At 48.7% G+C, this 17,024-nt stretch overlaps 1 long non-coding RNA gene across 1 annotated transcript; it reads left to right on the top strand.

Annotated features, from left to right (window-relative positions):
• The first annotated feature begins 552 nt into the window (after positions 1-552).
• LOC137323593 (uncharacterized) lies at positions 553-1,908 on the top strand. The gene is made up of 3 exons (XR_010963412.1): positions 553-1,295; positions 1,466-1,637; positions 1,782-1,908. It is a non-coding gene; the product is annotated as an uncharacterized lncRNA (long non-coding RNA).
• Positions 1,909-17,024: the final 15,116 nt, after the last annotated feature.

Here is a 17,024-nt window from a genome sequence, read left to right as displayed (position 1 = left end):
TCTCCTCTCACTCCTTTTATCACCGATCCTGCGCTCCACTCTCTCTCTCTCTCCTCTCACTCCTTTTATCACCGATCCCGCGCTCCACTCTCTCTCTCCTCTCTCTCTCACTCCTTTTATCACCGATCCTGCGCTCCACTCTCTCTCTCCTCTCTCTCTCACTCCTTTTATCACCGATCCCGTGCTCCACTCTCTCTCTCCTCTCTCTCTCACTCCTTTTATCACCGATCCCGCGCTCCACTCTCTCTCTCCTCTCTCTCTCACTCCTGTTATCACCGATCCTGCGCTCCACTCTCTCTCTCCTCTCTCTCTCACTCCTTTTATCACCGATCCTGCGCTCCACTCTCTCTCTCTCTCACTCCTTTTATCACCGATCCCGCGCTCCACTCTCTCTCTCCTCTCTCTCTCACTCCTTTTATCACCGATCCTGCGCTCCACTCTCTCTCTCTCTCCTCTCACTCCTTTTATCACCGATCCCGCGCTCCACTCTCTCTCTCCTCTCTCCTCTCACTCCTTTTATCACCGATCCTGCGCTCCACTCTCTCTCCTCTCTCCTCTCACTCCTTTTATCACCGATCCCGCGCTCCACTCTCTCTCTCCTCTCTCCTCTCACTCCTTTTATTGCCGATCCCGCGCTCCACTCTCTCTCTCACTCCTTTTATTGCCGATCCTGCGCTTTGCTCCCTCTCTGGCAAAAGAACCAGATGGGAGATAAGGAGAAATGTTTTTATGCAGCGAGTTGTTATGATCTGGAATGCACGACCTGAAAGGGTGCATTGATTGATTTGATTGATTGATGTAAATTTCATTAACAAATTCAATTTAAATAAAATGAAATTAAAAACAATTTAAGAATGCATAAGTTTGAAGAGCGGCGAGAGAGTTTGCAATCTGAGCAGTGTTGGAAATCAATTTGAAAAACTACATTCATCTGATCGAACAATTTAAATCAATGTTTGATTGATAATTTAAAAATGCAGAGATTGAAGAGCAGCGAGAGAGTTTGCCACCTGAGCAGCGTGCTAAGCAGCCTGACAGTATGGTGTAATTTATCCCTCCCAGCAGATGACTGATCGGTAAAGGGTTTACAACTTTACTCACGGTGACCTGCAGGCCCACCTCGATGAGATCGAGGCACGGTGAGGGAGGTGCCTCGTCTGGGGCCCAGCATTCACAGGCAGTGAGGAGACAATGCCTGGAGGGAAGTGACAGTGTCACTGATTGGGTCGACCCTCAAGCCCAGGATGGCGGACCAGTGCCGCAAGGAGTTTAATGACCTGACAAGATCAGGAAAGGTGAGAGATTAATTTCCATTCCTACTGTCACGTTTAATCTGTACTACTCAGGCGAAGCAATTGGGCAATCTGTTGGAGGGGACGAAACCCTTCTCTCCTGATATATGCACAGGTGTAGCTCGCTGGAATTGCTTTTCTTGCATTTTGACCTTTTCCTTTTGCCTTTGAAGGCCTAGCTAGTGCACAATGTCCAGGAGAGGGTGACGAGTGGGGAGGGGGGCAGCCCAAGCCTCAGACACTTGACCCCCCTCCCCATGATGAAAAAGGCAGGGGAGCTGCAGGGGAGATGCACCAGCATGGCTGTGGCACAGGCCGAGGCAGATACGGAGAGTCCAACAACCAGTGAGTATCTACCCTATGGCCATTCAACGTGTCCGTACAAGACAATGGCAGAGGGTTGCCTCCCATAACCACGCTCAAACCCACGCCCACTCCCCTCCCTCCCGGCAATGTAAACAATCTAATCATCTGGTTTTCTCCCTGCAGCCAGGAAGAGAAGAACAAAGGCACTTCCACTGGAGGAGTCAGAGGGGGACGACTCGGAAGAGGAGGTCGAGGGGTGGGGGGGACGAGTGCGTGGGGAAGTGAGGTGGAGCAGCCCCAGCGGCAGATGGAGGGAGAGGGCCCTGAGTTTCAGAAGGCAGCTCGTGCCCTGTGCTGAGGGGCTGACAGAAATGCCAGGGCTCCTCACCAACGTTCCTTCCTGTGAGTGAACCCTCGAGCTCCACCCTCAGGCCACCCCACCCAAACAGAGACAGAGTCCTCCTCAGCCTGGCACCAACGTGGAAACACACGACCTGTGCTTGGGTGGCGATTCTGTCCAGCGATGGCTCCTGGGCATCTGACTCCACTGTGGCGGTGGAAATTATGGAGGGGGTGGAGGATGTATCGCCCTCTCCAGTGAGACTGGCCAAAAGGCAGACACGGAGCAGTGGCTCAGCGCTGCCTGACATGTCGACTGCTGAAAGGAGGAGGCACCTGGTGCTGGAGCACCTGAGGGGGGCGGTGGGTGGAGATGTGTTCTGTGTCTTCCATCAAGGACAAATTGGACAACCTCGTTGGCCTGGTCTCAGAATCTGCTGCGACAACATTGGACAGACTGCGGCCGTAGTCCAGGAACTTATCCAACAGTTGAATCACCAGTTGACTGCTGCCTTGGGCCGTCCGGTGGGTCCCCTTGGCAAGGGGACGTTGAAGTAGAAGTAAGAGCCCCCAACACGATGGTGGTTCATGCTACTCTGGTTCAGGCCTTAGGAAACAGACTGCAAGTCGTCATAAGAGACAGTTTGTCACTGAGACCTCGCGGGGTCACCGCAGCTGCCATGGTTCCACCTATCACGTGAACTTGTCGGTGAACTCCGCACTGGTGGGTTGGTCCGGAGTGTCCATGTGGCTGATGCTTCCACCTTCATGAGAGGCAGCGCCACCCTGGACTCCAGCCTTACAGCAGCAGACACGCTGCCAGCTGCACACGGCAGGCCGCACAAAGCAGCTCAGGGTCTCCATCCTGGGGTGCAGGCGGCAGCATCCCTGCTCCAGGAACAGGCGGCCGTACGAGGCAGTGTGTCGCAGGCCCACGGCTCATCAGACCTGCATTCCTTCACCACGCTGCAGGTAGACGGGCCATCCACAGTGGCTGGTATGCAACACGGGGGGAGCAACAGGTAGAAGAGCTCGTCTGGGCACAGGGGCCAGGCGAGGAACCTTGAGAGAGAGTCAGGGGAGTTTAATTCTGCTATCCCCACTTTCTCCTCCTTGTCGTCCAAGGGGGGAGTTGAATAGTTATTTTTTTGCACTTTTATAAAATTCTTGAATCTAATTGTTTGTTTGCACTGTTGTAAAATATCTGAATAGGTCTTTGTTTGCACTTTTATAAAAAATGCTGAATCAATGTTGAATTGTTGAAGATTCATTTTTGCACTTTCTTACCACAAATGGCATAAATGCATTTAAGGGGAAGCTAGATAAGTACAGAAGAGAGAAAAGAATAGAAGGGTATTAGGATAGGGGTGAAGAAGAGGGGTGGGAGGAGACTCGTGTGGAGCATAAAAACCAACATAGACCAGTTGGGCTGAATGGCCTGTTTCTGTGCTCCAGACTCGATGTCCTTCTCCATGTCTACATTTCTGAATAAATATTCCCACTTGCGTTGTTTGCAAAATGTTAATTTTTTTTAATACGCATGTGCTGTAACAAATGTGAACATTTAAACAATGAACAAATTTAAACAGGAAGAGGAGAAGAAGAGAAGGATAAAAAGGAAGAGATTAGCGGAAGTAAACGTGGGTCCCTTAGAGGCAGAGACAGGAGAAATTATAATGGGGAACAAGGAAATATTTCTGTCTTCACAGTAGATGACACAAAGAACATAACGGAAATAGTGGGGAACCAAGGGTCTAATGAGAGTGAGGAACTTAAAGTAATTAAGATTAGTAAAGAAAAAGCCTTAGAAAAATTAATGGGACTAAAAGCCGACAAATCCCCTGGACCTGATGGCCTACATCCTAGGGCTTTAAAAGAGGTGGCTGCAGAGATAGTGGATGTATTGGTTTTGATCTTCCAGATTTCCCTTGATTCTAGAACTGTGCCTGTGGATTGGATGGCAGCAAATGTAACCCTGCTATTCAAGAAAGAAGGGAGGGAGAAAATAGGGAACGACAGGCCAGTTAGCCTGACATCAGTAGTAGGGAAAATGCTGGAATCTATTATTAAGGACGTAGTAACAGGGCACTTAGAAAATCATAATATGATTAGGCAGAGTCAACACGATTTTATGAAAGGGAAATTGTGTTTGACAAATTTATTAGAGTTTTTTGAGGGTGTAAATAGCAGGGTAGACAAGAGAGAACCAGTGGATGTAGTATATGTGGATTTTCAAAAGGCATTCGATAAGGTGCCACACAAATAGTTGTTACAGAAGATAAGGACTCATGGGATTGGGGCAATATATTAGCATGGATTGAGGATTGGTTAATGGACAGGAAAGAGAGTAGGAATAAACAGGTCATTTTCGGGATTCCAGGCTGTAACTAGTGGGGTGCCGCAAGGATCGGTGCTTGGGCCTCAGCTATTTACAATATATATCAATGACTTAGATGAAGGGACTGAATGTAATGTATCCAAGTTTGCTGACGATACAAAGCTAGGTGGGAAAGTAAGCTGTGAGGAGGACACAAAGAGGCTGCAAAGGGATATAGACAGGTTAAGTGAATGGGCAAGAAGGTGGCAGATGTGGGGAAATGTGAGGTCATTCAGTTTGGTAGGAAAAATAGAAAAACTGAATATTTTTGAAATGGTGAGAAACTATTAAATGTTGGTGTGCAGAGGGATTTGGGTGTCCTTTCACACAAAACACAGAAAGTTAACATGCAAGTACAGCAAGCAAATAGGAAGGCAAATGATATGTTGGCCTTTATTGCAAGTAGATTGGGGAAGTCTTTCTACAATTGTATAGGGCTTTGGTGAGACCACACCTGGAGTACTGTGTACAGTTTTGGTCTCCTTACCTAAGGAAGGATATACTTGCCTTAGAGGGGGTGCAACAAAGGTTCACTAGATTGATTCCCAGGATGAGAGGGTTGTCCTATGAGGAAAGATTGAATAAAGTGGGCCTATACTCTCTGGAGTTTAGAAGAATGAGAGGTGATCTCATTGAAACATTTAAGATTCTGAGAGGGCTTGACAGGATAGACGCTGAGAGGCTGTTTTCCCTGGCTGGAGAGTCCAGTACTAGGGGACATAGTCTCAGGATAAGGGGTCAGACATTTAGGACTGAGATGAGGAGGAATTTCTTCACTCAGAGGGTTGTGAATATTTGGAATTCTCTACCCCAGAGGGCTGTGGATGCTCAGTCATTGAGTATATTCAAGATTGAGATCGATAGATTTTTGGACTCTAAGGGAATCAAGGGATATGGGGATTGGATGGGAAAGTGGAGTTGAGGTCGAAAGTTGGCCATGATCTTATTGAATGGCGGAGCAGGCTCGAGGAACTGCATGGCCTACTCCTGCTCCTAGTTCCATTAGAATGGGCAACTGGTTGTTCTTTGAGCCGGCATGGACATGATGGGCCGAATGGCCCCCTTCTGTGCTGTATCTTTTCTATGGTTCTATGGTTCTTATATTCTTAAGGAACAAATTTAGCTATATTTTTGAACAGCACAATTCTATTCATTTAATATTAATAGTTAATTGGAGATTGTAATAAATCTCTTTTGATGTTTAAAATAACTGTGTCTTGGTCTCCTTCTGCTCTCAGTACGGAGGAGAGGGTGGCATGAGGTGGGGCTCATCATGAGAATATATGCCGTACGAGCCGAGCTCTAACAGCTCTGCCCTGTCGAGCGGTTGCCTCCTGTGCAGGCTCTGCACCCCTCGGCTCCGTTTTCCGGGGCACGGCGTTTAGCTCGACCGGCTCCTCTCCCGGGACGTCCAGATCCAGACCTTGCTGGAGAGCGAAGATGCGGAGGGCGCAGCACACCAAGACGATCGTGGCCGCTCTCTCTGGGCAGTACTCCAATCCGCCCCCAGATCTGTCCAGGCACCAGAAGAAACACTTGAGCACCCTTAGAACGCTCTCCACGACCTGCCTGGTGGAGACCTCCTTATAGTTCATCTCCAACCACCGTGTTTGTTGCCCGAAATGTTGTCATCAGCGGGGCGGGGAGGGGGCGGGGGGGGTTAGGCCTTGTCCCCCATCAACCAACCATCAGGCCGATCACCTCCCTCCAATATGCGGGCTGTGTCTGAGTTCCGCATGATAAACGCGTCATGCGTCACACCCGCGTGCGTTGCATTGATGCGCAGGATCCTCAAACGGACATCGCACACCACCTGGACGTTGAGGGAGTGAAACCCCTTCCTGTTGAGGAAGCTCTGTGAACCTCTGTAGGCGACCTCGAGTGCACGTGGGTGCCATCGATCGCTCCAAGCGCCTCGGGGAGGCCACCTACTTAGTAGGAGTCCAGTGCCCTCTGCCATTGCTCCGCCAGTGTTGCATCAAATGTGATGGGGCGGAGATCACCTCTTACAAAAGGTAGGTAATATAATGCATAGAATTATCAGGGCCAGAGTGATCTCCTGGACTAGTTTAGATCGCCAAAGGGGTCGGAGAGGAATTTCCGAGATTTTTCCCCCCCGCATTGGCCTGCGTTTACAATCTGTTTTTTCGCCTCTCCCAGGAGATCACATGGTTTCAGGTGGGGTGGGGTGGGGAGTGTATATATTATGCTACACAAGGTATCACGATTGTGTGGGACAGGCTGGGTGGACCAGAGGGTCTTTTCCTGTCCATCATTTTTGGTATGTTCGTATGATGAAGTCTTTCACCCTGCGCAACAGGGCGCCTGTCACCTGAAGAACAGGGCGCCTGTCACCTGCGGAACAGGGCGTCTGTGAACTGCGGAACAGGGCGTCTGTCACCTGCGGAACAGGGCGTCTGTCACCTGAGGAACAGGGCGTCTGTCACCTGAAGAACAGGGCGCCTGTCACCTGCGCAACGGGGCGCCTGTCACCTGAAGAACAGGGCGCCTGTCACCTGCGCAACGGGGCGCCTGTCACCTGCGCAACGGGGCGCCTGTCACCTGAAGAACAGGGCGCCTGTCACCTGCGCAACGGGGCGCCTGTCACCTGCGCAACGGGGCGCCTGTCACCTGAGGAACAGGGCGCCTGTCACCTGAAGAACAGGGCGTCTGTCACCTGAAGAACAGGGCGCCTGTCACCTGAAGAACAGGGCGTCTGTCACCTGAAGAACAGGGCGCCTGTCACCTGAGGAACAGGGCGTCTGTCACCTGAAGAACAGGGCGCCTGTCACCTGTGGAACAGGACGCCTGTCACCTGTGGAACAGGACGCCTGTGAACTGCGGAACAGGGCGTCTGTGAACTGCGGAACAGGGCGTCTGTCACCTGCGGAGCAGGGCGTCTGTCACCTGCGGAGCAGGGCGTCTGTCACCTGCGGAACAGGGCGTCTGTGAACTGCGGAACAGGGCGTCTGTCACCTGCGGAACAGGGCGTCTGTCACCTGAGGAACAGGGCGTCTGTCACCTGAGGAACAGGGCGTCTGTCACCTGCGGAACAGGGCGTCTGTCACCTGCGGAACAGGGCGCCTGTCACCTGCGGAACAGGGCGCCTGTCACCTGCGGAACAGGGCGTCTGTGAACTGCGGAACAGGGCGTCTGTCACCTGCCGAACAGGGCGTCTGTCACCTGCCGAACAGGGCGTCTGTCACCTGCCGAACAGGGCGTCTGTCACCTGCCGAACAGGGCGTCTGTCACCTGTCGAACAGGGCGTCTGTCACCTACGGAATAGGGCGTCTGTCACCTACGGAACAGGGCGTCTGTCAACTGTGGAGCAGGGCGTCTTTCACCTGCGGAGCAGGGCGTCTGTCAACTGTCGAACAGGGCGTCTGTCAACTGTCGAACAGGGCGTCTGTCAACTGTCGAACAGGGCGTCTGTCAACTGTCGAACAGGGTGTCTGTCACCTAAGGTACAGGGCGTCTGTCAACTGTCGAACAGGGTGTCTGTCACCTGAGGTACAGGGCGTCTGTCAACTGAGGAACAGGGCATCTGTCACCTGCGGAGCAGGGCGTCTGTCACCTGCTGCATGGGGGCCTTCACTGCCCTTTTGGCTGATCCGGCACAGGTCCCCCATTGAAGCCTGGAGGAGCCATTCCCATAGAAGTTCAACACCGTCTTTATCTTCAGCTCCTCCATGATGGCCATGCTGGTTGACGATCGGGGCCTCAGGCCCTCCCTCGAGTAACTCAGAGCTGGCCGATTGCCATCTTGGGTGGCATCAAGTGTCGGCATTCATGGTGAACCTCATGAAAGGGCCTTATGACAGAAGCCAGTCAAAAATGGCCAAGACGTGGCAGTAGTGGTGAAAATAATATTTAATATGAGTTTAACAAAAAGAAAACATAAATAAAAAACATGACCAACTGTCAAACACCCTTGTGCATATCCTTCGAGCTTACAAAACCTTCGCCTTTCACTTCCAGCTACTTCTACGTGGTGCATCCCCCGTGGCTGCAGCAGAGGTAGTGGCAGGGTGCTCTCGTTCATGCCCTGACTGCTTAGATGCTTTGGGCCTATGCCCTCTGGGTTTTGGTGCCCGTGAGGGCCCCTCCAAAGACTGCTCCACCTGCACCTGTGCAGGGGCAGACTCGACCACCTGGAGAGGAGGCAGCATTGTGGGTACTGGTTGAGAGGGGGCAACGGGTGAGGCGGGGGAGCGCTTTGAGTGGCGTCTACACTTCCATGTCCCCTTTCGCTATCATCCCTCCCCTGGGCCAGGCCCACACCACTCCTACCACTCTGCTGGAAAACAGTTTGGAGGACATGTGTGAAGCCTTGTATGGCCAGTGCTAGTGTATCTGCCTGCCTGTTTAAGGCAGCAGAATGTTGTTCACTACGAGTCCAAACGGCCGTTGTCAGAGCCCGAATGGACTCATTTGTGAACCGTGCTTGAAGCTCAATGGAGGCTAGCCTTCTCTCCATCGCAGACATTCCCGCACATACCTGCGACACAATGAGGTCCCAACCTGGTGAAGCTACAATACAGGACTACATGCATGTTAAACAGCGGAAGCAACATGCTATAGACAGTGCTAAGCGATTCCACAACCAACGGATCAGATCAAAGCTCTGCGGTCCTGCCACATCCAGTCGTGAATGGTGGTGGACAATTAAACAACTAACGGGAGGAGGAGGCTCTGTAAACATCCCCATCCTCAATGATGGCGGAGTCCAGCACGTGAGTGCAAAAGACAAGGCTTACGCGTTTGCAAACATTTTCAGCCAAAAGTGCCGAGTGGATGATCAATCTCGGCCTCCTACCGATATCCCCACCATCACAGAAGCCAGTCTTCAACCAATTCGATTCACTCCACGTGATATCAAGAAACGGCTGAGTGCACTGGATACAACAAAGTCTATGGGCTCCGACAACATCCCAGCTGTAGTGCTGAAGACTTGTGCTCCAGATGAAAGGTGTCATCGATAGTGCTATCAAGCGGCACTCACTCACCAATAACCTGCTCACCGATGCTCAGTTTGGGTTCCGCCAGGACCACTTGGCTCCAGACCTCATTACAGCCTTGGCCCAAGCATGGAAAAAAGAGCTGAATTCCAGAGGTAAGGTGAGAGTGACTGCCCTTGACATCAAGGCAGCATTTGACCGAGTGTGGCACCAAGGAGCCCTAGTAAAATTGAAGTCAATGGGAATCAGGGGGAAAACTCTCCAGTGGCTGGAGTCGTACCTAGCACAAAGGAAGATGGTAGTGGTTGTTGGAGGCCAATCATCTCAGCCCCAGGACATTGCTGCAGGAGTTCCTCAGGGCAGTGTCCTAGGCCCAACCATCTTCAGCTGCTTCATCAATGATCTTCCCTCCATCATAAGGTCAGAAATGGGGATGTTCGCTGATAATTGCACAGTGTTCAGTTCCATTCTCAACCCCTCGGATAATCAAGCAGTCCGTGTCCGCATGCAGCAAGACTTGGACAACGTCCAGGCTTGGGCTGATAAGTGGCAAGTAACATTTGCACCAGACAAGTGCCAGGCAATGATCATCTCCAACAAGAGAGAATCTAACCACCTCCCCTTGACATTCAACAGCATTACTATCGCCAAATCCCCTACCATCAACATCCTGGGGGTCACCATTGACCAGAAACTTAACTGGACCAGCCACATAAATACTATGGCTACAAGAGCAGGTCAGAGGCTGGGTATTCTGCGATGAGTGACTCACCTCCTGACTCCCCAAAGCCTTTCCACCATCTACAAGGCACAAGTCAGGAGTGTGATGGAATACTCTCCACTTGCCTGGATGAGTGCAGCTCCAACAACACTCAAGAAGCTAGACAACATCCAGGACAAAGCAGCCCGCTTGATTGGCACCCCATCCACCACCCTAAACATTCACTCCCTCCACCACCTGCGCACAGTGGCTGCAGTGTGTACCATCCACAGGATGCACTGCAGCAACTCGCCAAGGCTTCTTCCACAGCACCTCCCAAACCCACGACCTCTACCACCTAGAAGGACAAGGGCAGCAGGCACATGGGAACAACACCACCTGCACGTTCTCCTCCAAGTCACACACCATCCCGACTTGGAAATATATCGCCGTTCCTTCATCGTCGCTGGGTCAAGATCCTGGAATTCCCTTCCTAACAGCACTGTGGGAGAACCTTCACCACACGGACTGCGACGGTTCAAGAAGGCGGCTCACCACCACCTTCTCAAGGGCAATTAGGGATGGGCAATAAATGCTGGCCTTGCCAGCGACGCCCACGTCCCATGAACAAATAAAATAAAATGTCAGAAATGCCCTCACCTCCCTCTGACACTATCTCAGAGATTCCCTCCCGTACCTGTGCCACCATTCCACTCATGCAGGAGTTGGACTCCTCCACCCTCTGCGCGATTGTGAAGAGTCCTTGTGGCATCTGTTCCAGCACCTCACAAATGCGCTGCTGCTTCTCGATCATTCTCCTTTTAAAGGATGGCCCCCAGGGTTCAGCTTCTGTGTTCAGCTGAGCAGAGCCTGGACAGGAGTGCTCCCACCGACACGGACTCTCCACAGCTGCCCCTGCCACCAGTGTCTGCTCGTGCTCACATGTGTGTGGTAACTCACCATGTGCAACCACAACTAACTGAGGACCAGGACCCAACGAGTTGTGAGTATCTGCGCTGGTGGATGGCTCGCTCAGATGTGACGGCACCCCCTCAGAGACTGGCAGCTCCTCTGAGGAATCGCCCTCTGCCGTCACAGCGGTCGCTGAAGACCCTGTAAGAGAACAGAAGGCAATATTAAGCATGATCACAGATGTGTCATGTTGCGATGAGCATACTGAGGTGCTGAAGATGGCAAGGCAAGTTAACATCAATTCATATCGTGTGTGCTAAATGTTAAAGTTCTGTCACCAGACGTTTATCGGATGCCAGTCTCGGTGTCCCCGACAGACAGGCACTCGAGGGTTCAGATCAGCTCCAGCGCCTCCTGCTCGGCCTCTGTGAGGACTTGTTGAGGCCCCACTCCGGTCCTCGCCCTCTCCTGTGTATTCTGGACTCTCTTCTCCTATAAGAGGAGAAAGTACAGACCTGTGAGTGAGTGATGATGACGTGGCCAACCGATGATTACATTGGTTTGGGTGAGGCTGACCGTGAAATAGATGCATCAGAGGGTGAGTATGAGACAGAGCCATCACATTGGATGAGGATTGGGTTGAGTGGTAGTGGTGGGATGAGTACTGGGGAGGTGAGGAAGTGGGGAGGAAGTGCAGTTAAGTTGAGGATGAGCCTTAATTGGCTGTGGGGAGTGATATGATAGAGTAGTGTTGGCAGTGCAGAATGAGTTGTGGGGTGGGGGCGGTGATGTGAAGACGGAATGTAGGAGAATGAGTAAGTGTACTCTCTTTTGCTGACCTAGTTAGGTCATTGAAACGCTTCCTACACTGGATCCAGGCGTGGGAGATGTTGCTGCTGCTGGTGACCTCCTCTGCCACCTCTAGCCAGGCCTTCTGGGTGGCAGAGGCAGGCCACTTCCTCCTGTCTGCCGGGTAGAAGACATCCCTCCTCCTCCTCACCCCATCCACTCGCACCTGGAGTGAGGCATCACTATATCTAGCAGCAGCCTTTCCCCTGTGCTGCTCCATTGTGCTGTGTGAGTCTTTGCTCCAGGAGCAACCATTGGAGGACTGCCCCTTCAAATAGAGCTCCTCCAGCTGACAGCCTGTGACGCGGGTGCGCAGGCCGCCCACCACGCAGCTTTCGGACGGCAAACCCAGAAGCCACGTTAAGTAGCTCCAATTGACCCGCGGTCGCATGGGAAAGGGACATTTTTTATTGGGCGGGTTACCCTCGTGCCCAATCACCCCCCCCTGCCCCCCCCCCCCCACTGCCTTCCTGCCTCCCCGCTAATATCGGGGCCTCTGTATCCCCAGGTGGTGTGGCCTGGTATACCCTAAAAAGCACCTTGCTTCGGCAGGGGAAACCAAAGCTGCAACTAGCAGGCCAAATCTTTCAGATCCTGGCCAGTACGGACTCTAAGGTGACCGCAGTGATCTTAACTTTGATGATGAAACCTCGGACTCTGTCCCATCTTTGAAAATCCTTCAGCTAAACATTAAGGATCTCTCAGCTGCTACATGCTCTGTGCTCCAATCTATTTCATAAGATTACTGTTATTAAATGTTTTTTACATGAACATTTTACTCTCTTTTTTTCTGTCCCCGATGATGGATGCATCAGCTGACCAACTTTGGCATTGACTTCATTTGTTGCTAGGCAACTGCCGAACAGCACAGCAACTTCATCACAGAACACATCCAAAGGGTATGTCCTCACACATTAAAACCATTACTATATTTGCCTTTTAAAAATATTATTTAAATACACTTGCAAAAATCAAGTAAGCAACATGCCTGATAGAACTTGATGGAAGGTCGAAGATGAGCCATTATCTTATTGAATGGCGGATCAGGCTTGAGGGGCCGAATGGCCTACTCCTGCTCCTATTTCTTATGTTCTTATATCTTATGTTCTAACTTAAAGGTTTACAGGAATAGAGGCAACAAGAGAATTGGGCTTGGATAACTCACGACCCCTTTAAACTCACGAGGAACCAACAACTCTTGATGGTTTATATTTCAGTGATCCCACTAGGTCCATCAGTTCACTCAAATTTGCTTCAATTCAGCTTGTGTTAGGCTCAGATGTACCTATAGAAAGTAAAAATGAATGAACTTGTATTCATACAGCGCATTTCACAACCTCAGGACATCCCAAAGCGCCTTACAATCAATGAAAATAAAAAAAGTAAGAAAGAACTTGCATTTATATTGACTTTAATGAATTTGCATTTATATAGCCTTTCATGAACTTGCATTTATATAGCCTTTCACCAACAGAGCGACCAGTGGAATACTTCCCGTCAATGTGCAGTCATGTGATCATCTTCAAAAATTTCCTATGTCTGAAAAAATATTGTGAGTTCTTTACTTTATCCAGAGCCTAGAGCCATTTTTGTACACAACATGTTTTTCTTTTAACATTTGAGACCATTCAGTTTTAGTATTTTTAAGACCATTGTTTCATTTTGTAAAACCTTAGTTCCAAAAGGGTATTTTTTAAGATTTTATTTTAACAAAACACTTCAATGTGACATTAAAAGGAGAGGTTATCAAAATGTTACATGAGGGGCGAGAGGGAGAAGATGAGAAATGTTTTTATAGTCATATGGCCTCCTTGTGATGAATTGGGTACAGATTGGGATTTGGGTTCATTACATCCAGGGTTTAGCTGTGGCATTGCATCACTGGCTGTATTAATCAGAGTTTGCTTATTCTGCAGTTTTTGAAACCCAAAGGGCTGTTGCAAAAACTCCACCAAATTGGTGTAAACCTCGTAACCTTGTACCCAAACAGAATTAGCATTGTTAGGAGTAAGAGACTCCTTCAAAACTGCAGGTGAAGTATTCTGTACTCCAACGCAGAAATCGAAGGTGTTTTACGGAAATCATGCTATAATGATTCCGACTGTAATCCCATCCACAAATGCCATTCATTTGGCTATTCTGCACCAAAACCGCTGCACATGTTCTGTAAGAATTTGTAACATGGAATGGAGGCTGACTGCAATGCCTGAATGGTCATTGATCTGGAAATGGGAGCCCAAATTTATTTTAATTGGAATGAATTATGCGATCCTGAGCATTTATTAAATGGAAACATAAACATTGCATGAAAAACAGCAGGATACACCAAACTTTTAATTTTTAATCAATCATCGTATTAAGTACTGCATGTAATGTTTCACAGCAAAATATTTGGATGGTGGCTTATGGAAGTTTGATTTTTGTTAATTGCTGATGGTTGTTTAGTACTTAAATGACAGCGATTGTAGGAGAAGCTTGTTTCTTTTAGTGGCTTATTAGATTGACTTTCAGATAAAGACAAGGGTTGGAAAAATGTTTCACAACACTGGGACAGATATTAAAAAGTTTAAAAGTTTCATTTGACAGGTCAGTTGCGAACAGTTAACCCAGCAGTTGCAGAAACCTTCTTAATTTGCAAACTCAAATGTTTTAACAAATCCTGTAGCCAGCACATATCAAATTATCCAGGCAGAATATAATACCAGAATCGTCAACATTTTGGCAGTATCTAAGGTGAGCCAACATAAGATACTACAAAATTAAAATTAGATTGTTCTTAAAATAAATAACACAATCTTGTTCAAAGCTTTGTTTGACCTTAATGTAATCTGGATTTGTGATGAGCATTCGATTTCTTTGCAATAACTGAGGTTTTCAAAAATCTGTACAGCTACTTATGAAATCTTAAGCAATAAAACTGTGGAAAAGAAGAGATCTGCAGCTAAACCGTGAATATTTCCTCTTTTATCACTGTTGTTCTAAATTGCTTAAGTAATTTGGAGGTCAAAGAAATCATGTTAATTCTATTTTAAGGGCTAACAGGTTTGAAGTACTGTAGCTGTAGATTGTGGTGTATGAGGAAAAAAAGTAAGACCTGGTCACACTAATATTTGGACACTAAGGGAATGAAGGGATATGGGGATCGGGCAGGAAAGTGGAGTTGAGGTAGAAGATCAACCGTGATCTTATTGAATGACAGAGCAGGCTCGAGAGGCTGTATAAGAACATAAGAACATAAGAAATAGGAGCAGGAGTAGGCCATATGGCCCCTCGAGCTAGCTCCGCCATTCAATCAGTGCATGGCTGATCTTCAACCTCAGCTCCACTTTCCTGCCCGATCTCCATATCCCCTAGGGTCTGAAAATCTATCCATCTCTGCTTGGAATATACTCAATGACTCAGCATCCACAGCCCCTCTGGGATAGAGAATTCCAAAGACTCACAAACCTCTGCATGAAGAAATTCCTCCTCATCTCAGTCTTGAAATGCCAACCCCCGTATCCTGCGATTATGCCCCCTAGTTCTAGACTCTCTACCCAGGGGAAACAATCTTTCAGCATCTACCCTGTCAAGCCCCCTCATAATCTTATATGTCTCAGTAAGATCACCTCTCATTCTTCTAAACTCCAGAGAGTAAAGGCTAATTCTACTCAGCCTCTCTTCATTGGACAACCCTCTCATCCCAGGAATTAATCTAGTGAATCTTTGTTGCACCACCTCGAAGGCAGTGCAATCCTTCCTTAGATAAGGAGACCAAAACTGTACACAGTACTCCAGGTGAGGTCTCACTAATGCCCTGTACAACTGTAGTAAGACTTCCTTGCTCTTGTACTCCAACCCCTTGCAATAAAGGCCAACATGCTATTTGTTTTCCTAATTGCCTGCTGTACCTGCATACTAGCTTTTTGTGTTTCTTGAATGAGGACACCCAAGTCTCTCTGAACACCAATATTTAATAGTTTCTCACCATTTAAAAAATATTCTGTTTTTCTATTCTTCCTACCAAAGTGAATAACCTCACATTTCCCCACATTATAATCCATCTGCCACCTTCTTGCCCACTCACTTAACCTGTCTATATCCCTTTGCAGATTCTTTGTGTCCTCTTCATAGCTTACTTTCCCATCTAGCTTTGTATCATCAGCAAACTTGGATACATTACATTCAGTCCCTTCATCTAAGTCATTAATATAGATTGTAAATAGCTGAGGCCCGAGCACTGATCCTTACGGCACCCCACTAGTTACAGCCTGCCAACCTGAGAATGACATGTTTATCCCTACTCTCTGTTTTCTGCCCTTTAACCAATCCTCTATCCATGCTAATATATTACCCCAAACCCATAAGCCCTTATCTTGTGTAACAATCTTTTATGTGGCAACTTATCGAATGCACATGACAGACTGGTCAAAAATGTAAAAGCCTGTGGGATCCTAGGAAAAGTGGCTAGTTGGATCCAAAATTGGCTCAGTGGCAGGAAGCAAAGGGTAATGGTTGACGGGTGTTTTCGCGACTGGAAGGCTGTTTCCAGTGGGGTGCCGCAGGGCTCTTTTTTGAAATAGTGCTACGGGAGCTTTCCCATCCGCCTGAGAGGGCCGACGGGACCTCGGTTTAATGTCTCATCCTTTTGAAGTGTAGTCTGTGTTGTAATGAAGGGGAACACAGCAGTCAATTTGCGTTCAGCTAGGTCCCATAAACAGCAATGAGACAAATAACCAAATAATCGTTTTTTGGTGGTGTTGGTTGAGGGATAAATATTGGCCAGGACATTGAGAGAATTCCCTTGCGCTTCTTCAAATAGTGCCATGGGATCTGTTACACCGACCTGAGGGAGCACACATATTAACGTCTCCTCTGAAAGATGGTACCTCCCACAGTGCTCTATCAATGGGTACGGTAGCATAGTGGTTATGTTACTGGACTAGTAATCCAGAGGCCTGGACGAAAATCCAGAGTCATGACTTCAAATCCCGCCACGGCAGCTGGTGAATTTTAATTCAATTAATTAAATTAAAAATCTGGAATTAAAATACTAGTATCAGTAATGATGGCCATGAAACGACCGGATTGTCGTAAAAACCCATCTGGTGCACTAATGTCCTTCAGGCGAAGGAAACCTGCCGTCCTTACCCGGTCTGGCCGATATGTGACTCCAGACCCACAGCAATGTGGTTGATTCTTAATTGCCCTCTGAAATGGCCCAGCAAGCCACTCAGTTGTAAAATCTCGCTACGAAAAGTCATAATAAGAATAAAACCAGACGGACCACTAGGCACCGGACACGACAACGG

The sequence above is a fragment of the Heptranchias perlo genome, chromosome 1 (genome assembly GCF_035084215.1).
Source record: "Heptranchias perlo isolate sHepPer1 chromosome 1, sHepPer1.hap1, whole genome shotgun sequence".
Lineage (NCBI taxonomy): Eukaryota > Metazoa > Chordata > Chondrichthyes > Hexanchiformes > Hexanchidae > Heptranchias > Heptranchias perlo.
Note: the sequence above shows the minus strand (reverse complement) of the source record. Positions and strands in the feature narration are given on the sequence as shown.